The sequence below is a fragment of the Scomber japonicus genome, chromosome 8, assembly GCF_027409825.1.
Source record: "Scomber japonicus isolate fScoJap1 chromosome 8, fScoJap1.pri, whole genome shotgun sequence".
Lineage (NCBI taxonomy): Eukaryota > Metazoa > Chordata > Actinopteri > Scombriformes > Scombridae > Scomber > Scomber japonicus.
In genome coordinates this window covers 28520263-28546237 of record NC_070585.1, presented here as the reverse complement: position 1 = coordinate 28546237, position 25975 = coordinate 28520263, and the positions used below count along the sequence as shown (strand labels likewise).

General features: G+C 40.2%; 1 protein-coding gene across 1 annotated transcript in view; it reads right to left on the bottom strand.

Annotated features, from left to right (window-relative positions):
- Nucleotides 1-24732, bottom strand: part of LOC128362912 (polycomb group RING finger protein 3) — a 77709-nt gene extending 52977 nt beyond the window's left edge. The window contains exon 1 of the mRNA XM_053323774.1: nt 24635-24732. The gene's annotated coding sequence lies outside the window, so the exon portion shown is untranslated. The remainder of the gene's footprint in view (nt 1-24634) is intronic.
- Between the last annotated feature and the right edge of the window lie 1243 nt (nt 24733-25975).

The window sequence follows — 25975 nt, the reverse complement described above, 5'->3', positions numbered from 1 at the left end:
TACTACAACAGTCTACAGTTAGCCAGTTAGCTGAGTTAGTTGCCGAGCTAATCGCTGAGTTAGCCGCCGAGCTAGCAGCCGAGTTAGCCGCCGAACTAGCCGCCGAGTTAGCCGCAGAGCTAGCAGCTGAGTTAGCAGCAGAAAGCTCTCAGACGTGGCGTCCATGTTTCTGGTAGAGGTGGTGACTTTGATTGACAGGTGACACTTGGTAGGGGGCGGGGTTTCAGCGGACTCGGAGGGCACTCCCACAGCGTTTGGGAGCAGAGAAAGAGGCTGATTTTTACACAACTTTGAAGCCTAATTTCATATATTTGGCGATTTTTTTAAATCATTCAAATTTGGCAGGGTGGTTAACAACACACTTTTCTGTGGTATGTCAAACTCAGAACACATATTTATTCTTACTTTACACAGACTTTAAAATGAGACTAAACCACATGGACATAGAAAATAAACCATCATTGACCCATGTGGAGATCAAACAGAGCAACTAACTGTGTGGACCGGTGCTTGTTTTTTATCATTACATCAGTCGCAGTCATTTGTGGCTCAAGATGGGATGAGCTAAATTGATCCTGGAAGGTAAACTGGGTAGATTAAAGCAGTAACTCTATTTGGGTTAGTGGTTTCTTTCTGTTACTAGCAGCACGAGGAAGAAGACGGCATACCTGCTAAAAAAGGGTAGGGGATTCCCACCGGAGCCTCCAGTACAATAAAAACCCCAAAAAAACAACATACATATAAAACACTCATGACACTGTAAGGAGCTTTGGATGAATGTTTCCACTAAATGCGATGTGGCTATTAGCGTTGCCAAATCAGCTCCTTCGGGTTATCAAACACAGGCGTTATTGAGGGAGCATGACGGTGGTCCAACTGTGCACAAACACAAACCTCACACACATATATATTTTTATAGAGAAAGAGAAAGAGAGAGAGAGAAGATATCAAAGAGTAAACAGTCTTTACACCCGGAGGCTCAGGACACACAGGCCAACGGCAGGAAGACAAAAGAGATAAGCTTCAAATGAGGAGCAGAGACTCTGAAGAAATCTGCTGAAACACATTGTGCCTGCTCTATCTCTCCTTTTTTTTCTTCCCTCCCATCTGCCAAAAACAATACAGCAAATCCTAATAATTACATTGTCTAACATGACCTTATTTCCAAAGACTACACTCCCAATTCACTTCATTCTAGTTGAACTATACTTCCTTTTCACTTAAGCTTCTACCTCTACACATGTTTTTTGGTTGTTGTTGAGTCTTTTTTTTCATTTATAATCTGTGTATTGTGTTGTTTGGATCTGTTATTTAATGTTACAGGTTGCTTTGACTAGACGGTGCATTCCTCTACGCTGTAATACACACTTTTTTTCGGGCATCTGTCCACTCATTGTTTTGGTTTAATCTGTTTGGTTTAATCTCATGGCACTCATCGGTCATATGCAGCTTTTTTTAAGCAAAGCTCTAAAAAAGAAAAAAAGACTTCTACCTTCCCAAAATCAAACAGCACAGGAAGACAAAGACAGCAGTTTAGCGCTAGATATTTTCCCCTCAGGAGTCGGTGGAGACCAAAACTGAGCTAAAAAAAAGAGGAGAGTAAAGATTGGACACACTGCAAGCTGCAAAGATGTGTCAACTATTCAATAAAAAGAAGATGAATTGGCAACTATCATGATCATTTCAGTCATTTTTTTAAGCAATAATGACCAAATTCGCTTATTGCCAGTATCTCAAAATGTGTTGATTTAATGCTTTTCTTGGTCATACATGATATTAAACTGATTATCTTTGGGTTTTTAGAGAAAAAAAGATGCATTTTTGGACTCCATAATGGTCAAACATTTTATAGATCACACGATTCATCGAGAATATTAGGAAGATGAATCGATAATGAAAATGATGGATGTGTAAAGAGGCAGTGAAGGCCCTGAAGTGTCCAAAATAATTTAAAGAAATGATCAATGAAAACACCAATTAATGCTGGTTTAGTTTCTATTTAAATGACTGTGTGTGTGAGTAGTAGCATGTTTGCAGAAGTACAGATTGGACACGCTGCAAGCTGCAACGATTATTCAATTAATCGATAAACAGAAAATTAATCAGCAACTATCATGATCATTTCAGTCATTTTTTAAGCAATAATGACCAAATTCGCTATTGTATGTATCTCAAAATGTGTTGATTTAATACTTTTCTTTGTCATACATGATATTAAACTGATTATCTTCAGGTTTTAGGTCAAAAAAGATGCAGTGAAGGCCCTGAAGTGGTCAAAAGTCTTCAAATTCTTTAAAAACAGGATCAATTAATCCACCAATTAAAGCTGGTTTATCTTCTATTTGAATGACTGTGTGTGTGTGTGTGTGTGAGTAGCTGCAGGCGATGCATGTTTGGATATAAATGGTGACACTCGCCTTCAGATGCACTGACAATAAAAACCCTGCATAGCTGCTTTACAACATTCATCTTATCTCTGCAATGCTCAAAAGACCAAAACACATACAAAACACTTATTTAAGTCGTCTTTTGTTTTTTTGTGATTTTTCGAGGAGAGGCATCTTTGCTTGCTGGTAGCGTGCCTTTGTTTTTGTGTGCTGTCACTCTGAGGTCTCACCTGTCAATCAAACTGACACATTTACAGAAGGATCGTCTTCAGTTTATCCCAAACAAACTCGTGTTGCTGGTTGAAACATAAAAACTCGTCGTATCCCGAGGGGACTCCGTGTGAAATATGTGATACACACCTCGAGAATCTCCGACAGGCTAAATCAACACTGTTTAACATCAAGTAAGTGATAGAAAATACACATGAATCAAGTGAATATGGAGGAGAGTTGTGCTTCCTAATGAGAAGCTCATTATTAGGCTAGGTTAAATTCTTGATAAGAGCAGGAACTTCACACTCTAATACACACACACACACACACACACACACACACACACACCCCATCATCATTAAGCCGCAGCCATTTCCAACTGTAAACACTGATAACCTCCGCTGAACTTAATCTGCCCTTTAAGATCAGTGCTTTCAAGGACTGATTGAAATCCAGACCTGACAAAATGCTGCTCTCCTTCTCTTATTTGTGAGAAGTGAGTCAAACCTCCGAGCTCAAATTACCCCCCCCTCCCCCCTCCTCCCTCTCTTTGCACATCAGCAGCATTACTCAGTGGTCAATTTGGCATAAGTGCAGATCCCAACAAAGAGTCAACTTTAATCAAGTCATTAAACACATGTAATGAACTCCTCTGCTGGCTGCTGCTCCCACAGTGGAAGAAAACAAAAAGGGTAGAAACGAGTGAAACAGCAGGAAAAGATGAAATTATTCTATTCATAGCAACAACAAAAAAAAAAAAAAAGAGGGGGAGAGAGAGGCTCAAAAGTGCTGTGAAAGCAGTTTCTCCCCAAAATGCTAAAAAGATAACAAGGCTAAAGAAACATCCAGAATATTTACTATCACAGATATAAATGCAGCTTTAATTACATACTGTTCATATTCTGACTCATAATTAGTCTCTGCACCAATTCACTAACATATAATTCCCCGTCAGTCATTAATAAATGGTTGATTAATCCTTAATTAAGAGTGTTTTCTATTTATTTATGGGGAAAAAAGACATTAACAATCACTATTTTATGCTCCAGGAGAACATTTTATAGAATATAAAGAATACAGCAACATGTTTGAATGCTGATTTTTGTATTTTGCAGGTCAAATTTCGACATTTGCATATAACGTGTAAAGAAAATTATGCATTTTATTTCCTTTTTTGTATATTTAGGGCCCTATAAAATCCATTTTTTCCATTTAAATTGTTGTGAATCCTGTTTTTTGTACCTTTTACTCTTATTTTACTAACAAAAACTGCAAAACAACAGTTCACCTGACACATAGAAGTCCTTGGGGAACTGCTTGGCTCTGTACTGAGGGGCTAGTCTCGAGTTTTCAAAGTTTTTTCGCCGATGAAGACAGAGCCGTGGCCAGCTGCTTCGCCATGCTTACATTGTTTTAAAGGGGGAGGGGCTCAGTGTGTGGAGGGAGCTTGTTGTGCTACCCAGATTAGCGTCCCTCCGTGCAGTTTTCCCCAGACATACGTTCCTCTCTTCAACACGGAAACAGCATTTCACTCAAATTATGTCAAATTCCATGATATTCTGTCTTAAAAATAAATTCCTTTTTAATCGGCCAATTCAGTGATTCCTCAGGGCCCTATATATTAAGAGTCACATTAGTCAAAGTCCACCTAGCACAAATATGCATAGCTTGTTTTTAACAGCTCTCAAATGTTTAAACAGAAACAGCATGTAGGGGTTAACCTGAGTCAATCACATCATTGACCTGTAAAGCAGCTTGTTTTTGATTAGTGTCTGAATGTGTTGTTGTTGTCTCTATCCTTTTCTTCTCTTTTTCCGAGTCCAGCTTTGGTGCAACAGAGTAATCTTGGCTTCGATGTTGTCAAGATGCAAAGCAGCTCTTCTCTATCCCAGATAATCATCACAGAGACCACCAGCCGCCGGCCAAATGGCGCTTTATTTTGGCTCTGGCTGGAGCATTAGCCTCGTTGTAGTTCAACCAACCAGTCGCACTAGAGGGGAACCGACTGGTCTCTTTTCTCTGTGCTAAAAAAAGGGGGCTTCTTGTCTGGTGAAATAAATTAGACAGTGTTTCCTCCCCCTCTTATATTCATTCTGCAGTGGTGGATGTACCGACCGCTGCCAAAAAAGTCTCACACCGTCATTAATATCAATGGGCCGCTAATGATTTTCATTGACTGGGATTGTATTCTTTCGAAATAGCAGCTGCATGAAAAGGTGCTGTTGTAAGGAGTAGTGTAGCGCCTAATGTGTGTTTTTAGAGGCAGAAAAGTGACGGTGAATGTGAGCGGAGGAGAGGAAAAAGCTTAGCAGGAAGTTGTCAATCTAGAAAAGTAAATGTGTAGCTTCTTTAAAAACCAAGAAAAAGTCTGTTTGGATGAATGAAGGGTGTTAGCTCCGACATTAGCGACAATTGGTTAGCCTAACCTGACTTGGCTCACTTTCGGTGGACTGACCTTTAAAAAAAGTGTATGAGCCATTCTCATTTTAATGTCAATCTCAGCCGCGCCTACTGTATAAACACACACACACGCACGCACGCACGCACGCACGCGCACACACACACACACACACACACACACACACACACACACACACACACACACACACACAAAAGCAGTCAACCGAGAGAAAAACACTGTTATTATTAAGATGAATATATGAATGCACCAGCTACTTAAAAAGGTTATAAAACACTTGTAACACTGACGGCTGCACAATGTGTTTATTCTAATGTTGATTTAATATATTTTACTTGTACAGGCACTAAAAATAAAGCCTGTCTTCGCATGTTTTATGGGCTTTGTGAGAGGAATTCAAAACAGACCGCTCGAGAGCTGCTGAGAATTGACCACTGAGTAACTTAATCCTTGAAACAAGGTCATAAAAATGTGGCTGAAAGCTTCAGAAACAACAAGTGCTTGTGTTCATATCTTTGTTTTGGTAAGTATTGCACATATTTATCTAGAAATACAAACCTTGCACCAACCATTTAAGTTACAGGTCACATCCATGTCTTTCCAGGTTCATTTATATTTATAGTAAAGACTTTGAAGGAATTTAATAAAAAGGTATTAAGTGTTTTTTCTGGCTTTATTATTCCAGTGAGATATACGCTGTCTTCACTGAGAGACTATTTATGATATCAAATGTTACTTCATCATTTTTATACTATGAATTAAACATTTGTGTGAAACGGTGTCATAATTAGTGTTTGAATTCTTGAGTTATGGCCAAAAACTTTGCTTTAATGGAGCTTCACAGTTACTCCTTTTCCACTGAGCTGGAGCTGGTGCTGGTTCAGAGCCAGAGCCTGACTGAACCTGACCGGTTCTTTGCTTTTCCACTGCCAAAGCTCCAGCCCCGAGCCTCAGAACAGGAGCCAGAGCAAGAACCAACTCTTTGCTGGTCTAAAGCAAGAACCGATTACGTCAGCATGCTGGGAGCGGGGCTAACGTTTATTAGCCGGCTAGCAGGGCTAACGTTTATTAGCCGGCTAGCGGGGCTAACGTTTATTAGCCGGCTAGCAGGGCTAACGTTTATTAGCAGACTAGCGGGGTTAACGTTTATTAGCTGGCTAGCGTAGCGTGGCCTTTACAGAGGGTTAAAGATTTGTTGATTAACAGTACTATTTTTATCATTTTTTTGCCAGAGCTGTCGTCTTCTTCTTCTTCGTTTCCGGCAGGCTAGATGCCGCGCTGGCTACATTATACAGTGACGTAATCACGTGGCTCCTTGCCGGTGGAAAAGCAACAGGTTCGTAAGAGGTGCTTGGATTAGCACCAACTGAGCACTGGCTCTAGCACTAGCTCCGAACCAGCACTGGCTCCAGCTCAGTGGAAAAGGGATATGAAATCAGTTCATGCTCGACTCCATGTGGACATTTCTGCCAAATTTGCAGAAATGGGAAACAGCATTCACCGAAATAAGAACATGGATATAAAAGGATAAAAATGCACAAATAAAACTCCTGAGTAGAGCTGTGATACGGCTGCTTCCTTTATGTTCTCATAGAATCATTTCAAGGTTGATAAAATACTTGAAGTCTCTTACATAAGGCTTAAAATTAAAATACTTGTTTTGAAGAGTTTGACATTCCTGGCTCTGTATTTTCAGGCAGCTCTGACCGTCGCTGTCACCGGTTTAAATGACAAACGTTGCCTCTGGGAGATTACAGCTGTGTGCTCGAGCAGCAGGTGGTTTAGTTTAGCGATCGCGGAGCTGTCACCACAAACACACACTACAACATTTTTAAACATGTCTGATTTTATCATAACCAAAAGCAGGATGTGCTTATAGTTGGACCACTTTTAGAGACTGACACACACACACACACGCACACGCACACACACACACACACACACACAGAGATTTGAAATAGTAGCAGGTTTCTCTCCTACACACCTGCAGCTTACATATTTAGTGTCAATCTAGTGATTTACATACTCTGCTCTGATTGGAGAGTTATTTTCTGCCTGTTTCTGCCACATGAAAGGTTGTGTGCAGGTTAGGGCTGCAACTAATTCATCATAAATTCATCTGTTCATTAATTTCTCGCTTAATCAAGCAAGACATTTTGGTCAATAAAATGTCAGAAAATAGTGAAAAATAGCAATAAGCATTTCCTAAACCCTGAGCTGACGTCTTCAAATATCTGTTTTTGCTATAACGAAGAGTCTAAAGCCCAAAAACGTTCAGTTTACTGTCCAATATGACAAAGAAAAGCAGTTAAGATTTACAGTCAAGAAGCTAAAAACAACAAATGTTTGAGAGCTGCAACAATTTGTCAATTAATAGATTAGTCGAATGACAGGAAATGAATCAGCACCTACTTTTTTGAAGCAGAAAACTGTCATATATGATATATAAATAAGATGTTTCCTTTGACTCTAGGGAAATAATAACTAGCATTTTCACCATTTTGACATTTTAGAGACAAAAAAAGCTGTTTAATTTCCTCCCAGTCTGGTCAATTAACAGCTCTACAGCCAGTTTTCTCTCCCTTCATCAGAGGACATGAAGTTGAAACTTTATAAAAAGCCTCTAACACTGCACAACAAGTAAGAAGTAAAAGCAGAGATGAAGCAGAGAGAGCGATTGCAAAACTAGCATCTGGATTAGAGAGAAGTCAGCTCATCAATCACAGAATCTCTCAAACTATTATAATCTTATAGTCCGTGCCCTTTGTCTGGGAACAGCCAAGTAGTTTGTGCACTCATTCGTCAAAGTGACAACAGTCTGTGAGATGGAAATGTGAAGAGCAACATGCAGAAACGACACTGGATCAGTCTTTCAGTTATTAGAAGTAAAAAAGACTCCTTAATTAACCCTCCTATTGTCCTCGAGTCAAGGAAGGAGGGAGGAAGGAAGAAGGAAGGAAGGATGGAAGGATCGATGAAAGGAAAGAAGGAAGGAAAGGAAGTAAGGAAGGAAGGAGGGAGGAAAGAAGGAAGCAAGAAAGGTAGGGAGAAAGGAAAAGAGGAAGAGAGGAAGGAAGGAAAGAAGGGCAGAGGAAAGAAGGAAGGTAGGAGGGAGGAAAGAAAGAGAGAAGGAGAGAGGGAGGAGGAGGAAGGAAGGACAGAAGGAAGGGAGGAAAGTGAGAAGTATAGACGGAAGGAAGGAAGGAAAGGAGGGAGGAAGGAAGGATAGATGAAAGGAAAGAAGTAAGGAAAGGACAGTCAAAACAGACGGGGTCAACTTGACCCGGCAGGACGACACAAAGGTTAAGCTAATTTAAGCTCCTCCTCCCAGCTTCAGGACCACTGCCCATCAGACTGAGCATGAAGAGTCCAACAGAGAAACATCAACCTCATCACAGCGACCGGCTCAAACAAACACGCTAGCTTCAATTAACTGTCTGCCACAAAGTTAGAGTTTTTGTTTTGAGTTTTTTTTTTTTTTTTAAAGGAAGCTCTCTCCCTCTCTCTTTCTCTGTGACAGTATCCTGAGGCAAAGTGCACTTTCCCCCCTGCTAGGTTCAAAATAATCTGTATGAAAGCATGATTAGGACTAAAGCAAGCATTCGTCCAGTGGAGGAAAACCAGAGGATTAGCTTTTTATCAGATAAAAGAGGAGTCCAGATATGCTTTTGAACAACAAAAAAAGAAGGCGGCTGTAACTTCATGTATGACTTCATGCTAAATATTTAGATAGTAACAAATCGGAGGTTTTAGAGCTTTAACCTTTACATACTGTTCATATTCTGACTCATAATTCATCTCTACACCCATTCACAATCATAAACTCTCCATCAGTCATTAATAAATGTTTGAGTCAACTTATGGTGGACAATAAAGACATTCACAATCACTATTTTATGGTCCTCTAGAACATTTTTATAGAATATGATGAATACAACAAATATAAATGCTGATTTAAATGTTTTTTCTGCACAAAAATTTAAAAAGATTGCATTTTATTTCAATTTTTTTAAACTATGGGTCTCATTAGGAAAAGTCCACCTTAAAGAAATGTGTATATGTTGTGTTTGCAGCTCTCAAATGTTTAAAAAAATGGGGCTCTGAACAGCATGTAAGGGTTAATGTGTTTGTATAATAATGCATTCAAGTTCAGCTCTGGCAAAAAAAGAAAAAAAAACCCACAAAAAGACATAATCACCAATGTGTCACTATCCTGAGGACTTAACTGTCAAAAATGTGCTTTAACTTATTCTCCCTGTCAGAAATGTCACATTTTAAACAAACTGTGCTGTCAGTGTTTGCAGCAGTTCACCGCTCTCCACTTTACCCCGACAATGCCTCCACTGATGTATCTTAAACCTTTATTTACTCAAGGAGGGTTTGCTGAGCGTGCGTTTTTCGTGTCTTTCAACATCGCTCTACGTTTCTCAGTTACACCCAGTGAAACCACAGTCACTTACAACTGATTACTTAAGAAGCTAAACTGGTGTGACTGGGAGTAGCTGCTTCCTGTTTTCCTGCCACACCGCAGATATTTAAACTGTAAAAGTTTAAAAGTCCTTAAAGCCGCAACTTGTACATGCATTATCTTTATTTTATTTTTTTTATCTAAACCACATTTCCCCTTAGAATTTTACTTCCTGTTGCGAAGAGGATGTTGCCCCTCATCTTCCTTACTTGTGCTGCACCGTTAATTTTTACAGCAGCAGTAGCGAGGATGGGTCATGATCACAGGCTGTGATAAATAAACAGGCGGGCCAACTTTTTTTTTTTTCCTTTTTTTTTTTAGGCCTGTGTGAAAAAATGCAGGCAGCCCTCTCAACTCGTTCATGTGAATGAGGTCAGTCGGGCAAAACAACAGAGGTGCCAACCCAGAAAAAAAAAAAAAAAAAAGGAGGGTTGAACCTGGCTAAATTTCTATCCAGCTCCAATCCAATACATGCACCAACTTATTCCTGCTGGATTATTTTTGCATTGTGAATAAAGCATTTCTACTGTTTACTTTAAGATTGTAGTGACAAAAGAGAAAATAATTGCCGTCATAATAGCGTCTCAGAGCTGTAAAAATCATTTCTCAAGAGTATAATAATCCACTGTGCAGCATTTAGGCGTCTGATAAGCCTTCAGACTGTCGGATCTGTGAGTCAAGCTAGACGCCAAGGACTCAAACGTGACGTCACCAGATATGTAGATAGTAGGGTTAAGTATCCGTAACCCTTACATACTGTTCAGATTCTACACTCTTGCAGCATTTAATGAAGAATCCCCTCATTAAAAGGGTCTATCACAGATCTGTTTAGAAAGCATCAATAGCCGACTGATCTGACTGATCAATAAATGTGTGATTAAACCTTTCATGTGTTAGAGAGCAGAGAGAGTGCATTTTTTAGCTTTTACACCACTCATTTACGGAGAAAGAACAGCTACTATCACATAATATCAAGTCCTATTTTACCTAAGACATGAAAATATAACAAAGCAATAATTATTTAAATGTTATTTTTTATTGAAAGTGAAAATGAGCCGAACTTTATGGAGCTGTGGAGTTTATTGTATAACCATTAGAGCCATCAGTCTTCACTACTACATCATAAAAAGAAATCCTTATAACTACTATCTTATTAAAACTATTAACTATTCATTTACAATAAAACAGATGGTAATAGATATGGGGCTAATTTGGACATATATTTGTAGTGTAGCACCAATACAAAAGTATAACATTTTAAAATATTTTAATTTTTGTGAATTTTGGGCCACTTTCGTAAATGAGTAAAAGGACTAGGCTTTACGCCGATCTGATCGGCTATATCGGATCGGCCGATATTTAGCATTTTATTCAATTTGTGAGATTGGCTGTAATGTCTTAATTCGCCGTGGGGAAGCATCTGCAAAATGTTTCAACAGCACAAATGTACCTGGATAGGGAACACGAGGAGGAGGAGCATGCCGAGTTTAAGAAACGGAGCGTGGACAAAGAAGACGTGATCGGATCGGTGATCGGTTTATTTAAACTCACTGATCGGTGATCGGCCCCAAAAATCCTGACTGTGTAAAGTGGACAATATGTGGTGTGTTTTCACAGCTGTCAAATGTTAAAACGGGGTAAAATTTGACCCAAACAATATGTAAAGGGTTAAAGTATCAACTGAAATAAATCAATACCAAGTAGAATCAAAACGCCTCCGATCAAACGATACCTGCGTTCGATCCTTTTTGCACCCAGATCTAGAAAATGTGACTATTTGTTTGGACTTGCTCACAACCAATTAACACAAGTGTCCTTAAATTTAATGCAACATGTAATTGGTCCACTGGCCGAGCAGCTACGACCCGTCTGTGTCTCAACTTCATGCTTCTATTCAAACGGCATGGGTATGACTTTAAGGGTGCTTGGATTGGTGCTGGTGTCGTCATTTGTTTTTAAGCAGCTCTAGTCGACAGCATCCTAAACTGTGTGGAGAAAGCAATGAGGTGTGACTCTTGTGTGGATTTCTAGACATTAATTGCTGCAGACGGTGAACTCACACCTGCAGGAGAGACAGCGTGAGGAGTTTCTCTGCAGCGAGCAAACTGAAAGCTTTTTTCTCTCTCTATCTATATGTTCAGTCATGTGAAGCTGCATCCATTAGTAAAAACATCAAGACACAGAATCAATTAAACCGATTCATGGTTTATTCTAAAAACCAATAATTTCATTGGAGTCAGATGTAGAATAAAGCTAAAAGCAGCTTCACTACTCATTTAAAATCAAATTTTAGGGAGAAATTTGAATAAATCTGCCGTCTTCATGCAGAAATCTAACTGTTATCATCATTATTTTCTTAGTCTTTGTCCTCTCATTGTTGTTATTCCTTTTTTCTTTATGCTGTCACTTCTACTGTCTTATTATCAGCTTGTCAATCAGCTGTGACGCACTTTGAACTAAACACTAGCCTGTATGAAAGGTGCTATATAAATACACTTTGATTGATTGATTGATTGATTGATTGATAAAATAATGGAGCCGATTTACAGCCAAAAATCTGTCAGAGTAAATATAATAAATGACGTACAAATCAGTTGTGAGTTAGCAATCTTTTCACTATTTGATTTACCGATGTTAAAAAAAAAAAGGAAATGTATTTAGGATGTTATGTAATTTTTGTAAATGTCATCACAGTTTCATCACTTGTGTCTCTGCTGCTGTCGTATTTCTTCTTAAATCTGCTGTCAATCAAATACTTAAAAGTCAAAATCATTACAACATTAAATCCCAATGAATGTTTAGCTTCTCGCTTCGTATCGTCTGCTTCTGAGACCCTAAACCGTCTCTCTTCCTCTCACTTCTGGCTTACACCTGTCACCGGTTATGGCCTCCAGGGGAACGACACCAGAGACCGTTTTGGGGAGGGGGTGGGTGTGGGGGGGGGGGGGGTTGGGGTCTTTAACACAACCGATCCATACAGTGTGAGCAGCTCTGCCAGGGTCATAAGAGGTCACGTCACTTTAAATGGTCACAGCAGCAAACAGAGGAGGATGAGGAGGAGGAAGAGGAATAAGGAGAAGGTGTAGGGTTAACCTGACTGACTCAACGACACTTTAACCCCTCGAGGAGCCCAAATTATGATCGACTTCACTATCAATGAATCTGCTGCCAGTTTGTACTTCTTCTTCCTTCCTTCCTTCCTTCCCTCCTTCCTTCCTTCCTCCCTCACTCCTTTCCTTTTTGCATGTTTTTCTGTTTTATGTAAAGCACATTGAGTTGCCATTGTGTATGAAATGCGCTATATAAATAAAACTGCCTTGCCTTGCCTTCTTTCCTTCCTCCCTTCCTCCTTTCCTTCCTTCCTCCCTCCCTCACTCCTTTCCTTCCTTCCTTCCTCCCTTCTTTCCTTCTCCCTCCCATACAGTGTGAGCAGCTCTGCCAGGGTCATAAGAGGTCACGTCACTTTAAATGGTCACAGCAGCAAACAGAGGAGGATGAGGAGGAGGAAGAGGAATATAAGGAGAAGGACTGACTCAACGACACTTTAACCCCTCGAGGAGCCCAAATAAGGATCGACTTCACTATCAATGAATCTGCTGCCAGTTTGTACGATTAAAACATTATTTTCTTAGTGTGTAAAAGATCAGAAAATAATAGAGTCCAAGTTTAAGGCTTCAAATAGTTAAAAAATTTGTCATATCAGAAATATTTTAGAGCTGTGACCTTTAAGTTGATTCACTGATCCAACGGGAATTGAGTCGATTAGTCTGTGAGTCATTTTTATTAAAAAATTCCAACAATTCTTCAAGTTTCAGCTTGTAAAAAAATGACTAATTTATGTTTTTTGGTGCCTTTAGTCGTCTGTGAGAGTAAACGGAGAATCTTTGTGTTGCATTTTGAGCTTTGGGAAACAGTGATCGACACTTTCTAACAGAACAAACGACTAATTATAAAATAAACAATGGATTAATCAATCATAAAAATACTTGTTAGTTGCAGCTCTACTTAATTTACAGTGATATAAAAACAGAAATGCCGCAAAATGACCACTTTCCATGCTGGAACCTACAAATGTTTGGCATTTTCCCCATCACATTATCATCAGTCAATACAATTGATTAAACATATTGATTATTGGACTTCTTTCAGATCTAACCCCTCCACTGAACAAACACAGAGAGTTAATCTGCTCCACAGAAAGCTCATTTTGGTAGTGAGTAAATAGATCTCATTGTTGGCAGCTGTCAACCAAAATTATAAGCATTCATTTTTAGTCAAATTATGAAACAGTTCCTCTTTCCATTCCTCATAATAATACAAAAAAAAGGAAAATATTAAAATGCAGCAGCCAGTCTGTGGGTGCAGAACAGGCTCGTCTCAACAAGAAGGATGCAATGAGCCATTACGTGGGTTTGTTGGTTAACGGGCTCGCAGCGACGTCGCCCTGTCTCGCTTTTCCAGTTTCGACCACAAACTGCGGGCTGCAGGCCACAGGCGTCGACAGAGAGACGGAAACAGACCCCAAGATGACAGTTATTACCCATTTACTGTACGAGCCGGCCTACGAAGTACAAGGTACGAGGTACGAGGTGAGCCAGTAATTAATTCCTCATTTGGTTCAGTAAAAAAAAAAAGGCTTCCTGGGTTCGTTAATCTGACAGAAAAGGTGCTAAACAGTGCTGCCGCTAAGTGAGTGCATCGCTCGATTACAGACGACGTTCAGAAGTTGGTGCAAAATGTGGACGTCCGCTGACCTTTGACCTCCTTGCATCAAGCAGCTGACAGAGCGGTAAATTAAAGCTGACCAGTTATATTGTCTGTTTGCTTCTTTTAAAGGAGGGGAACACTGCAGGTTTAAGGAGGATGGTGAAGGTGTGCTGATGAAGGATATCCTTAAGATTCAGCTCTACATGCCAGATCTACTCCCTCCTCTTTTATTCTCTGGCCAAAAACACCAATTACCGTAAATACTGGTGTATGAGACCCAGTCTATTTTGGGGGGCGTCATGCTGGGAAAAGCACTTCTCTATTAAAGACTGGTTGATTTGAATGCACCAGTAGTTATTAATTTAAATTGGAACACAATTAAAACACACATATCACATCTGAAACAGTGTGTCAGGTTGATGGTTAATGGTCCGGTAAAGATTTAACTGAACTGGACCAAACTGGTATATTAACTCAGACCAGTTTCGGGTGAGGCTGAGTTTCAATTAAACCTTTTTAATCTTTGTGTCGTCCTCCCGGGTCAAATTGACCCAGTCTTTTTTAACTGTTCCTTCTTTCCTCCCTTCCTGCCCCCTTTCCTTCCTTCTGTCTTTCCTTCTTTCCTCCCTCCCTTCCCCCTTCCTCCCTCACTCCTTTCCTTCCTTTCTCCCTTCCTTCCTGTCTACCTCCCTTCCTTCATCCCTCCTTTCCTTCCTTCCTTCCTCCCTCCCTCCTTTCATTCCCTCCTTTCCTTCCTCCCTTGACTCGAGGACAACAGGAGGGTTATAAGAACACAGTAACTTTACATATTTAATACAGTGTGTAGCTGTGTGCTTACTCGAAGCCCAAAAACTACTTCAACATCAGTTTGGTCTTCAAATACTGAAACATCACAACAACCAGTGTCCCGAAATACTTCTGATCAACACACAACTTTTGTTCTATTCAACATATAGCATTAACGGCTCATCAATAGTCTATTTTCACCCAGTTCGTGCTTCACACCGCTGTTTATAGGAATTGTGGACGCTCACATCGTTATGTTTAAAGTTATAGTTATGGTTCTTAGTGTGGACGGCCTTTTACACACTTATAATCATATCCAGATCCAACCTCTCGCTATATTTTACTAGTGAATAGGACACACCTCACTTTTAAATGAAAACAATCACATTTAAGGTGCATCTTATACACTGGTTTTTACGGTATTTAAGTTTGACTTTGACTCATTTAACTGGAAGCTGAGTGAGCAGTAGGCCTCAGAGTTAAAAATATCTAAATAAAAAAAAACCCCATAACATCAAATTCAATTACATCTGCTTTAAGAAGGCAAAGAGAGTCAAGAGCGAGAAGCAAAGAAGAAAAAAAAATCCAAAAACAACTTGTGTGACCTCGGCAATACTTCACTTGGATGCTCTGAATACTTATTTTACTGGCCTCTAATAAAACCTGCGTGTATGACAGTGACAAACGGCCACAATAATGCAGAGAGTGTAGGAAGTGATATAACGCAATCCAGCTTGAGTTCCTGCTTTACGGACTTGACAGTTGAATCATAAATTTCCCAACGCTGTGAAAGCTGATGGGGAAGAACAAGCTGTGAGTTAAATAATGGCTAAAAACAACCACGCTGGGACATAATAAGACATCATACGTATAATAAATGATAAGATTGTGACAGCAGAATAACCTGTTTTAATTGATTTTGGTCACTCATGTCATTTATCTTAAAATACAAAATCTGCTACTATTTGGCTTATTTTTCAGAGCAGAGGTGTCAAATTCATTTTCATTCAAGGGCCACATACAGACCAATTTAATCTCATAAAGTGAAGGAAGGAAGGAAGGAAGGAAGGAAGGAAAGAAAGAAAGACGGAAGAAAGGGAGGAAGGATGGAAGAACAGAAGTAAGAAAGGTATGAAGGACAGATGGAAGGAAGGAACTAAAGGGGAAGGTAGAGAGGAAGGACAGAAGGAAAAATGGGAGGGAGGAAGGAAGGAACTAAGGAACGAAGAAAGGAAAAGGGGAAGGTAGAGAGGAAGGACAGATGGAAGAAAGGGAGGGAGGACCGATGGAAGGACAGAAGGAAGGAAGGAACGAAGGAACGAAGGAAGAAAGGAAAAGGGGAAGGTAGAGAAGAAGGAAGAAAGGGAGGAAGGAAGGAAGGACAAAAGGAAGGACTGATGGAAGGATGGAAGGACAGAAGGAAGGAAGGAAGGTAGGTAGAGAGGAAGGACAGAAGGAAGGAAAGTGGGCTGATTGCACCCCTCGACGGGCCGGTTCTGGCCCACGGGCCGCATGTTTGCCACCCATTTCAGAGCATTTAATATTAACAAACTACTATCCACCACGACTAGCTCCATACCATGAATACAGCTTTAACTATTACTCCATTAATCAATTACATCTTTTCATAAGTCAACTAATCATTTTAGTCATATATCGAGCCATACAAGCCAAACATTCACTGCTTCCTGTATCTCAGATATAAAGATGTGATGTTTGTCTGCCTCATCTATCTATAATACTAAACTCATCACATCTCATTTGGGCTGTGGGGAAATCATCAGCACATTTTCATTTTTATCACACTTTTCTGACATCTTATACACTAAATCACTTATTCATTGAGAAAATAATTGGTAGATTAGGGAACACTTGTTATTTTAATCATATATATATTATTATTAAGAGTTACTCTGGTTTTATTTATATCTGCTCATTTGCACTAGTGTATGTTTTATATGTTGTATGTTTCTTTACTGGTGTTAAAACATACAACATGTACTTTACCTGAACTCTAATTATCTAGATCATCATGTCTATATATGGACTTATCGTATTATACCACATGACTTGGCCTTGATCTTTTTTTTTTTTTTTTTTACCTCAGTATTGAAACACTTCACATTAGCAGCTAAGAGGCTATTCATGTCACATTGGTTAAGTGAGTAGTGTCCTCCATTCCTCACTGTGAGTGGAGACTGAAGAAGAATTAAAAAGGTAAATAACTCTATCCCTGACTATAATGGCAGTCTCTCTATCCGGCTATAACATCATCATTATATCAGTGGTATAAAATGATCTTCAAATGACAATTATATCGTTTATCGTGATTATTTCTAAGACAATATATCGTCCAACAAAAGACAACCTGTTTTCTTTAACAGGTCTAGCAAAGCCGAAGACACATTTCCACTGAGATGGACAATAAACTCAATCTAATCTAATATAATGATAATAATTGCAGTCCTAAAATTAGCCTTTTTACAAATCAGTGTGTTTAAGATGAACTCTAAGGAAAACATGCATGTGACACTCATATATAGACTCAATATTAATGAATGCTCGAGTGTAAATTGCCCTGTTGAGATACGTAAATCACAAATTTTGTAATTTTCTTACATAATTATTGAGTTTTTAGGTTGCTTTTTAATCTGCTCTTACCTTACATTCATTTTTAACTTCAAGGACTTTGTATATATGTGCTTATTTATTTATATATGTGTCTATATGAGCTACTGGATACCTGAATTTCCCCAGGGGGATGAATAAAGTACCTCTCCATCCATCTATCCATCTATCTACCTATCTAATATGGACACCACGAGGAAGATTACATCATCTTTTTATAGCAGCTTTCAGTAATAATGAACTCAACGTACATCCTTCTCATCTTCATTAAACCGGCTGATCTATCGTCGAGTGTAGATGTCTCCTGTTTAATAGCCTGCCACCTCAAATAAAACAATATAACAAACAAGCTCAAAGTCTAGCATGATAACACAGAGATTTACGTTCAACACACACGAGACCTGACATCGACTAAATACGTGTGATCGTGTCATCAAGGTTTAAGGCGAACCTCGCTCGCCCTGCATGAAATAAAAAAGAAGAAGAAGAAAGCAGGCGGGACATCAAACACACAGTGAGCTCCTGGATGTAAAACACAGGCCTCACTGTTTCATATTTTTCTGTTGTTGATTCTTCCTCCTCCTCCTCCTCCTCCTCTTCCTCCTCCTGCACCTGAACTGAATCTGGGCTCGGCATCTGTCAGCCGGTGCATTTAATGTCAGCGCAGAGTCGAGTCGAAGCATTTAAATTCACACACGACCTGTTGACAACCAGTTATTCAAGACGCTGACATAAAACAGATAAGATCAGTGACGGCACAAACAAGACCGTCAATCTTATCTAAAAGGGGAGGGGGGGTTGGAGGGGAGGGAGGGGGTGCGGTTTGGAGCATGCTGTATTTTTGTGTCCTCTGCATCCTCGACACGGCGGGTGAAATTCTTCCGAGGCGGCATTAATTGTTCGTCTCGTTGCCAAAAAGATGCCACATTTGTTAAGTTATCTCCTTTGTGTCCCGTAGTCTACTGATTGAAGAAGATAAATCATCAGTACTTTGAAACAGTCGGGGGTTTTAATCTACTAACATTTCAATTATTCTCAGATATTCAAGTGATATTTTTTGTCTTCAACAGCTGTACAGTCTCATTTGGGAGATTTTTTGTCTTTAAGATGGAGAAATTGTGTCTAGATTCCTCTATATTCAGCATTGTATGGCTTAAAAAAAGAAACAGAGGCCCCTCATTCATTTCAATGAGACCACTGTGTTCACATACATGGGGGGGGGGCGGGGGTAGTTGGGGTAGTTGTGGTGGTAGTTGTGGGCGTCTCAAAGCCGAGGCTATAAAAACAACAACAACACCACACACACACACACACACACACACACACACACACAAAGAAAAGACAATGAAGGTTTTGTCTGGTGAAGTTGAACCTGGCTCAAGTTTTAGGGCGAACCCAAAAATTTAAAAAAAGCGACGGCAACCGCTAACGTGCTGTACCGGCTAGATGAGTTCAGCTGTCATGGAGACGGATGGTTAAAAAAAAAAAAAAGATTTTTAATTGTCATAATAAACTTTATAAAGATTTAAAATCCTGTTTCCAACTATTAAAAATCTGCCGTTCTGTATTTTGGTGTTCGATAAGCTTTCACACACATGGAGAGAATGAGTCGGTGGTCCGTCATGATTTAAAGAAACATGAGATTTTAAATGTTTAACCTTTGTGTCGTCCTTCCGGGTCAAATTGACCCCGTCTGTTTTGACTGTTCCTTCCTTCCTCTTTTCCTCTCTCCATCCCTCCCTCCTACCTTCTTTATTTCCTCTGTCCTTCCTCCCTTCCTTCTCTCCTCCCTCCCTTCTCCTTTTCTTCCTTCCTTTGTCCTTCCCTCCTTCCTCCCTTTCTTTGTCCTTCTTTCCTCCCTTCCTCCTACCTTCCTTCTTTCCTCTGTCCTTCCTCCCTCCTACCTTTCTTCTTTCCTCTGTCCTTCCTCCCTTCCTGCTCTCCTTCCTCCCTCCTTCTCCTTTTCTTCCTTCCTTCTCCTTTTCTTCCCTTCTTCCTCCCTTCTTTGTCCTTATTTCCTCCCTCCCTCCTACCTCCCTTCTTTCCTCTGTCCTTCCTCCCTGCCTTCTTTGCTTTCCTCCCTTCCTTCCTCCTTCCTACCTTCCTTCCTCCCACCTTTCCTTCTTTCCTCTGTCCTTCCTCCCTGCCTTCTTTGCTTTCCTCCCTTCCTTCCTCCTTCCTACCTTCCTTCCTCCCACCTTTCCTTCTTTCCTCCCTTCCTCCCTTGACTCAAGGACAACAGGAGGGTTAAAAACAGCCATGACCTGATTCATCCATTCAGATGCTCGCTCTATTATACCTTCCTCTCAACATAACAAGAACACTAATTAACTAATTTGACAAGTTGCAGAAATGCTAATATTGAACATATGAGTGAAATAAATGGAGAAAACTTTACATAAAGTTTGGCCGATGAGTGATACCATCGTCCATCGTTAATGGCAGACAGTAATCGACCACCGAGTCTCTTCCATCGTAACATCTGGATTTAAAAATGTCCTCCCACCCCTGTGATGGGACGGCGTTTGGCACGGATTGAATGACTCTTATCAGCTGTTTATTCACAAAGTTTGTATTGCTCTTACAGTATCATAACATGTATAGTTAGCTGTCAACTCAACCTGATTCATTCATTCGTACACACACACACACACACACACACACACACACACGGAGTGCTCTGCTCGGCCCGCAGTGAAACAGAAGAAACTCAACGAGACCATAAACAACAGCAAAACGCAGTAGAGACCGTTTTTGTTTAGTTTCAGCTCGGTGTGAGCGTCTACTGCATTTCACTGTTTCACCGCTGAGTGTGAAACAGTGTGTGTGTGTGTGTGTGTGTGTGTGTGTGTGTGTAATCCGGTGCGGCAGTCAACCTTTGTGTGGTTGTCTAGGAAACTCTTGGTAGCATAGCTTCGGTAAGGGACGAGGCAGTGTGCCGTAATGTGTGACGGGGGTTAGCGACAATGGGTTAGCTTATCCTGATGATACTAAACAGAGAAACAGAGAGTCAGTTGAGGACTGTTGGTCAGGACAAGAGCCGGGCAATATATCAACGTCATGATATTTTATAGATATCTTCTTAGAATTTGAATATCGTAATATTGTGATGTGGAAGAAATGTCTTTTCCTGCTTTTAAAGGCTGCATTACAATACTCAGAGCTTTACAGACTGTTCTATGATCTGCCTTTACACCAGGGTTGTCAAACTAATTTTCATTCAAGGGCCACATACAGACCAATTTGATCTTATGTGGGCCGGATCATTAAAAAGATGGAGGGAAGAAGGAAGGAAGGAAATAAGGGAAGGAAGGAAAGACAGGCAAAAGGAAGGAGGGAAGAAAGGTAGGAAAGAGAGATAGTGAAGGATGGACAGACAGGCGGAAGGAAGGAAAGAAGGAAGGACAGACAGAAGGGAGGAAGGAAGGAAGGAAGGAAAAAAGGAAGGTAGGAAGGACAGATGGAAGGAAGGAAAAGAGCACTGGTTGGCAAGTGGGCCGGATTGCAACCCTTGGCAGGCCACATGTGGCCCGCGGGCCGCATGTTTGACGCCCCTGCTTTACACACTTAGTCATTATATCCACATTACTGAAGATTATCTATCAAATATCTTATTCTGTAAATATTTTGTAGCCCCTATAATATCGTCAAATATCGTTATCGAGGTATTTGGTCAGAAACATTGTGATATTTGATTCTGCCCATGTTACACAACCCTAGTCAGGACAGAACATCACATTTGAGGTTACATCTTGGACTCTGGGAAACAGTGATTAACATTTTTTTGACTATCGACCCAAAAGAATAGTCGACAAATTGATCAATAATGAAAATAATCCTCAACTACAGGCCAAGAAACTCAGTTAAATTAGACCTAAACCAATCTGACCCTGCTTATAAATAACACTACACTGTCACAACATTTACTAAAAAGGCTGCTTGTGCTCTGATTCACTCACAGGTTCACTCCCCCCCCCCCTCCCCAATAGGAGAATCAAATCTTCAAAGTGTTGTCGAGGAGGGAAAGGTGAGAGCCGAGCCGAGGCTGCGGACAGCTTCCTCCGATCTGCAGCTTGATTTGTAAGCGAGGGGGATCCTCTAACAGTTGCTCAGTAGCTCATTTAGGAAGCTGCCTCAGATAATTTCCTGTCCAACAGAAAGACAAATGCATCTCGTAGCGCCAAAGTCACTTATTGAGTTTTTTCATTATCGAGCAGACTCGGTCCTTAAGAGGTTGCATCCTGCTCGGCTGTCCCGAAACGGGGCCGACACTTTTATCAGTCCGCCCAATGGGGCTATTAACATTATTCAAAATGGAGCAAAGGGTGTGCATGTTTTATGTTTTTGGGGTAATGGGTCAAGATAAACATCCTTTTTGATAATCTATGATCTGAATTGACTCAAACAAGCTCTAATCTTTGCTGTTGTGTTAAAAGAAATGATTTCGGTGTCAATTTCAGGTCAAGCAGTCCATACACGCTGCAGGTGCTTTAGGGTTTCCCTGCAGAAAGCTGATGCTCGGTGAGTATGCGCAAGTCTTATGTAAGAGAGGTATCATATAGGACGTCAAAGCAAAAGGCCAAGTAACATCCAGCTGCCCAAAAACCATCATGCAGGCTGGAGAGGTGCTTCTGTCGGAGGCGAGCGGCACGAGGTTCATCTTACAGCTACATTAGGCAACGTTTTTTTAACCTTTATACCTGAGCCTCCATAGATTTAGATTCTGGTGTCAGGCTGATTAACTCAAAAGTTAAAAGAGTGTCAGTGAACGCCACATCAAGGAAAAGTCGGACTCTTCCAACATCAGATCTCTCTCTTTTTTTTTTTCTTTTCCTTTATCTCTTTGGTTTAAAAGCATCACAGAGCGGCCGGGTTGTTAAAACAGGAGGAACGCTGAGTGGAGTTTAGTAGAAGCATGCTGCGGGATTTAAGGCCATTCAAGTCCACAAAAAGTGAGAAAGGAAAACACTCGCAAAAAAAAAGAAAGAAAGTAAAGAAAATTCATTAGGAGGAAAGAGCTTTCACCAACCTCTCATGTCAGAGGGGTTTGGATACGTAGGGTCAAGTTAACCTCCGCTGCTGTTTGGAGCCGCTAACGTGCAGGCGATTGGAGCCGAGAGCTGATTTTGATGCCAATATGACTTCCTTCACTCGAATGCAACACTGAGAAACACACTGTACTGCAGATCAAAAGACGTGTGGGTGTCTAGGTTTCAAATTGAGCTCAATTGGGGTCGAAGTTGTTTCTTTTTTGATGTCTAAGTTACACATGGTCCCTGTTGATTGAGTGTGAAGAAGGAAGTAGCACAACAATGATGCAAAACACTACCTGAAAAACCTCATTCATGTCAATATTCAAGTCAGAGAGAGAGAGAGAGAGAGAGAGAGAGAGAGAGAGAGAGAGACAGAGAGAGAGAGAGAGAGAGAGAGAGAGAATATTTCAACCTGTTTCCAATCAAAGAAAATCAGTGTGTTTGAAGGAGAGTCTGCAAGAAATAATAAGGCAGGTGGCTCCACTAGAAAGAGAAAAAAAAATGAAATCAAATCAGCTTGAAAAAAAAAAGGGATAGAATTCATAGATTTTTAGCTTCTCAAGTGTGATTTGCTGTTTTTATATCAGGTCTGATAAAACAGGACATCACTAATAATTTCTGATAGATGATATACGAGATGATTAATTGAGAAAATCTGATGAATGGATAGTCTTGCCCTGGCTTTAAAGAGGCTCGCTTACATCAGAAACAGGACATGAGAAGCCGTTGAGACGTAGATGAGCCTCATGCTTTTGGTAACCTTGACATTTGACATCTAAAGCAAACTTTCCCTTTAAACCCCAAAATCTAGCTCCTACCAACTTGACCCCCTCCTCTTTACACCATGCATGCAGGGTCGCTCTTAAGTGATAAAAGTTAAGAGCCCCCCCCCACCCTCCAAACCCAATAGTCCATCACAACTCACTGAAACCTATTACTGGCTTTATGAAAGAGATATTTAAAGCTGCATTCACACACTTAAATCACACACACACACACACACATAATAATTGTCTTGTTGGCTGCTCTCTGCATATTTTTCACCCCCCTCCTCCTCCTCACACCATGCATGCTTGTGCTGCAGGGTCCCTTAAGTGGAAAAAAGTTAAGGGACCCCCCCTGAACCCAATAGTCCATCACATCCCACTGAAACCTGTTACTGGCTGTATGAAGGTGATATTTAAAACACACACACACAGAGACACACATATATATAATGATTGCACAGACTTGTTGGCTGTTCTTAGCATGCATGCACCCCCCACCCCCCCTTCACGCGCACACACACACCACACACACTCTCTCTCTCTCTTTCTACAATGTCACACAGGGCTTCTTGCTGCAGCAGCAGCCTGGCGAGGGGCGACATCCACCCCTCAAGGAAAAAAATGCACCAACTTTCTTTTGATTTAATCCAAACCTCATGTAGATCCTGCACACACACACACACAAACACACATACACACACACACATATATAAATATATATATATATATATATATACACAGTGAACTTTGGACTGCAGGAGGAAGAGGTTAGCCTAATGGTGGACCACGAGATTTTTTTTTCTTCCAAGAACATTCCTGCTCAATGGGAAAGAAGAGCTGGTGTTTTAGGGAGCTCAAAAGGAACAACAGCATTTAAACATGACGAGACAGGCGGAGAGGCTGCTACCGGAGCCTCCTCTCCGGTGCTGCTAACCGTGTGTGCATCCCGGTTATCTCCAAACATGCTTTTTTTTTTACAATGCACTTTTCCCCCCTTAAAAAAAAAAAAAAAAAGAGACCCCACCATCCCCCGGTGTGCAACTGCAGGGCCCGGCGCCGCCATACACACACACCACCACATAGACACATAAAACAACACGTATGCCCAGGCGGAAAGAGACATGAGAAAAATGAGGAGGAGGGGGCTCAAACCGGGACCGTAAACCGGAGATTGAGCCACTAAGGACGGAGACATGACGAGGACGGGTCCACTGAGACGAACTAACCTGTTTGGGAGCAGCACAGTCCGCTGGATATTGGGTTGAATCCGAGTTAAATCCACTATCGGTAAAACAAAGAGGCGAAAATGACCGAGCGGCCGCGGAACAGGCCGAAACAGCACTCCTGGAGCAGCGAGGCGCATGCGCAGAGAGCATGCCGGAGGAAGGGGGGTGAGAGGGAGGAGGAGGGGGAGGAGGGGTCATTGAGTGTGTTATTTATTATTAATGGTAATTGTTTTCAATCTGTGCAGGGCATACAAGGAGGAAAGAAGTCAAAAATAAGAAAATAAAATTAAAAATGAAAAAGTTTATAAAATGTCAAAAAATAAGTTAGAAAAAATAAATAAAATATGAAAAAAACAATTAAAAAAGAAATACACAAAATATCATTAATATATTAAAAAAACTAGTCTGACAATAAAAGTAGGAATACATTCTTATAAAAATATATAAAAATGTAAAAAGTAAAAAAATATATACAAAAATGGTTTTGAAAAAGTAAAGAAAAACAACAAAAAAGTCAAAAATACAGACAAATACATAAAGTGTCAGTAATGTTATAAAACCAGTGTAACGACAAGAGTAGGAATACATTCTAATAAAGAAATCTCACATATACTTTATACTGTTATGCTTTATAGCCTACTTTATAAAATATCATTGCAGGTAGTAAAAAAGTAATTAAAAAAAAGTTTTATAAGTTTTAAGAAGTCAAAAAGTCAAAAATGAATAAAAACTAAAATATAAAGTGTCATTAATTTAATAAAACCAGTGTGAGAAAAAAAGTAGGAATACATTCTTATAAAAATCTCACATATTCAGACAATATTACTGCAGGAAAAATCATTGTATCACCAGTATTATTACAATTATTATTACATGTATTAATGTGGGAAACATGCATGTCTGTATTTAATTTAATATCAATCCATCAAATAGTTATGAAGTCATTTGAATCCAGATAAAAAAAATAGCCGACAGAATTTCTTGGCAACTTTTCAGTCTGGACTGAGCTGACGGACCGACTGACTGACTGTCCAACACTGCCATCCCCAGACTGTGACTGACTCACAGCAGACAGGCTTTAAGATAATATCAAATATTTGTCTCCGATGCGTCCCCTCCTTCATGTGCATGGGAGCTGCGTACTGGTCCGCCACTGGCTCCAAACCAGTTGTGATTTCATAAATCAGGCTTGTAGACACACGCCTAAAACTCAGATTTTAATCAGAGAAATATTTTTTCTCCTTCAAGCAGATGAGCATGAAATAAACTCTGCACAGTGAAGCTCAAACATCCAAATGAACAAAAGGTGGGAGCTTTAAACACTACCATAGAAACTGATTA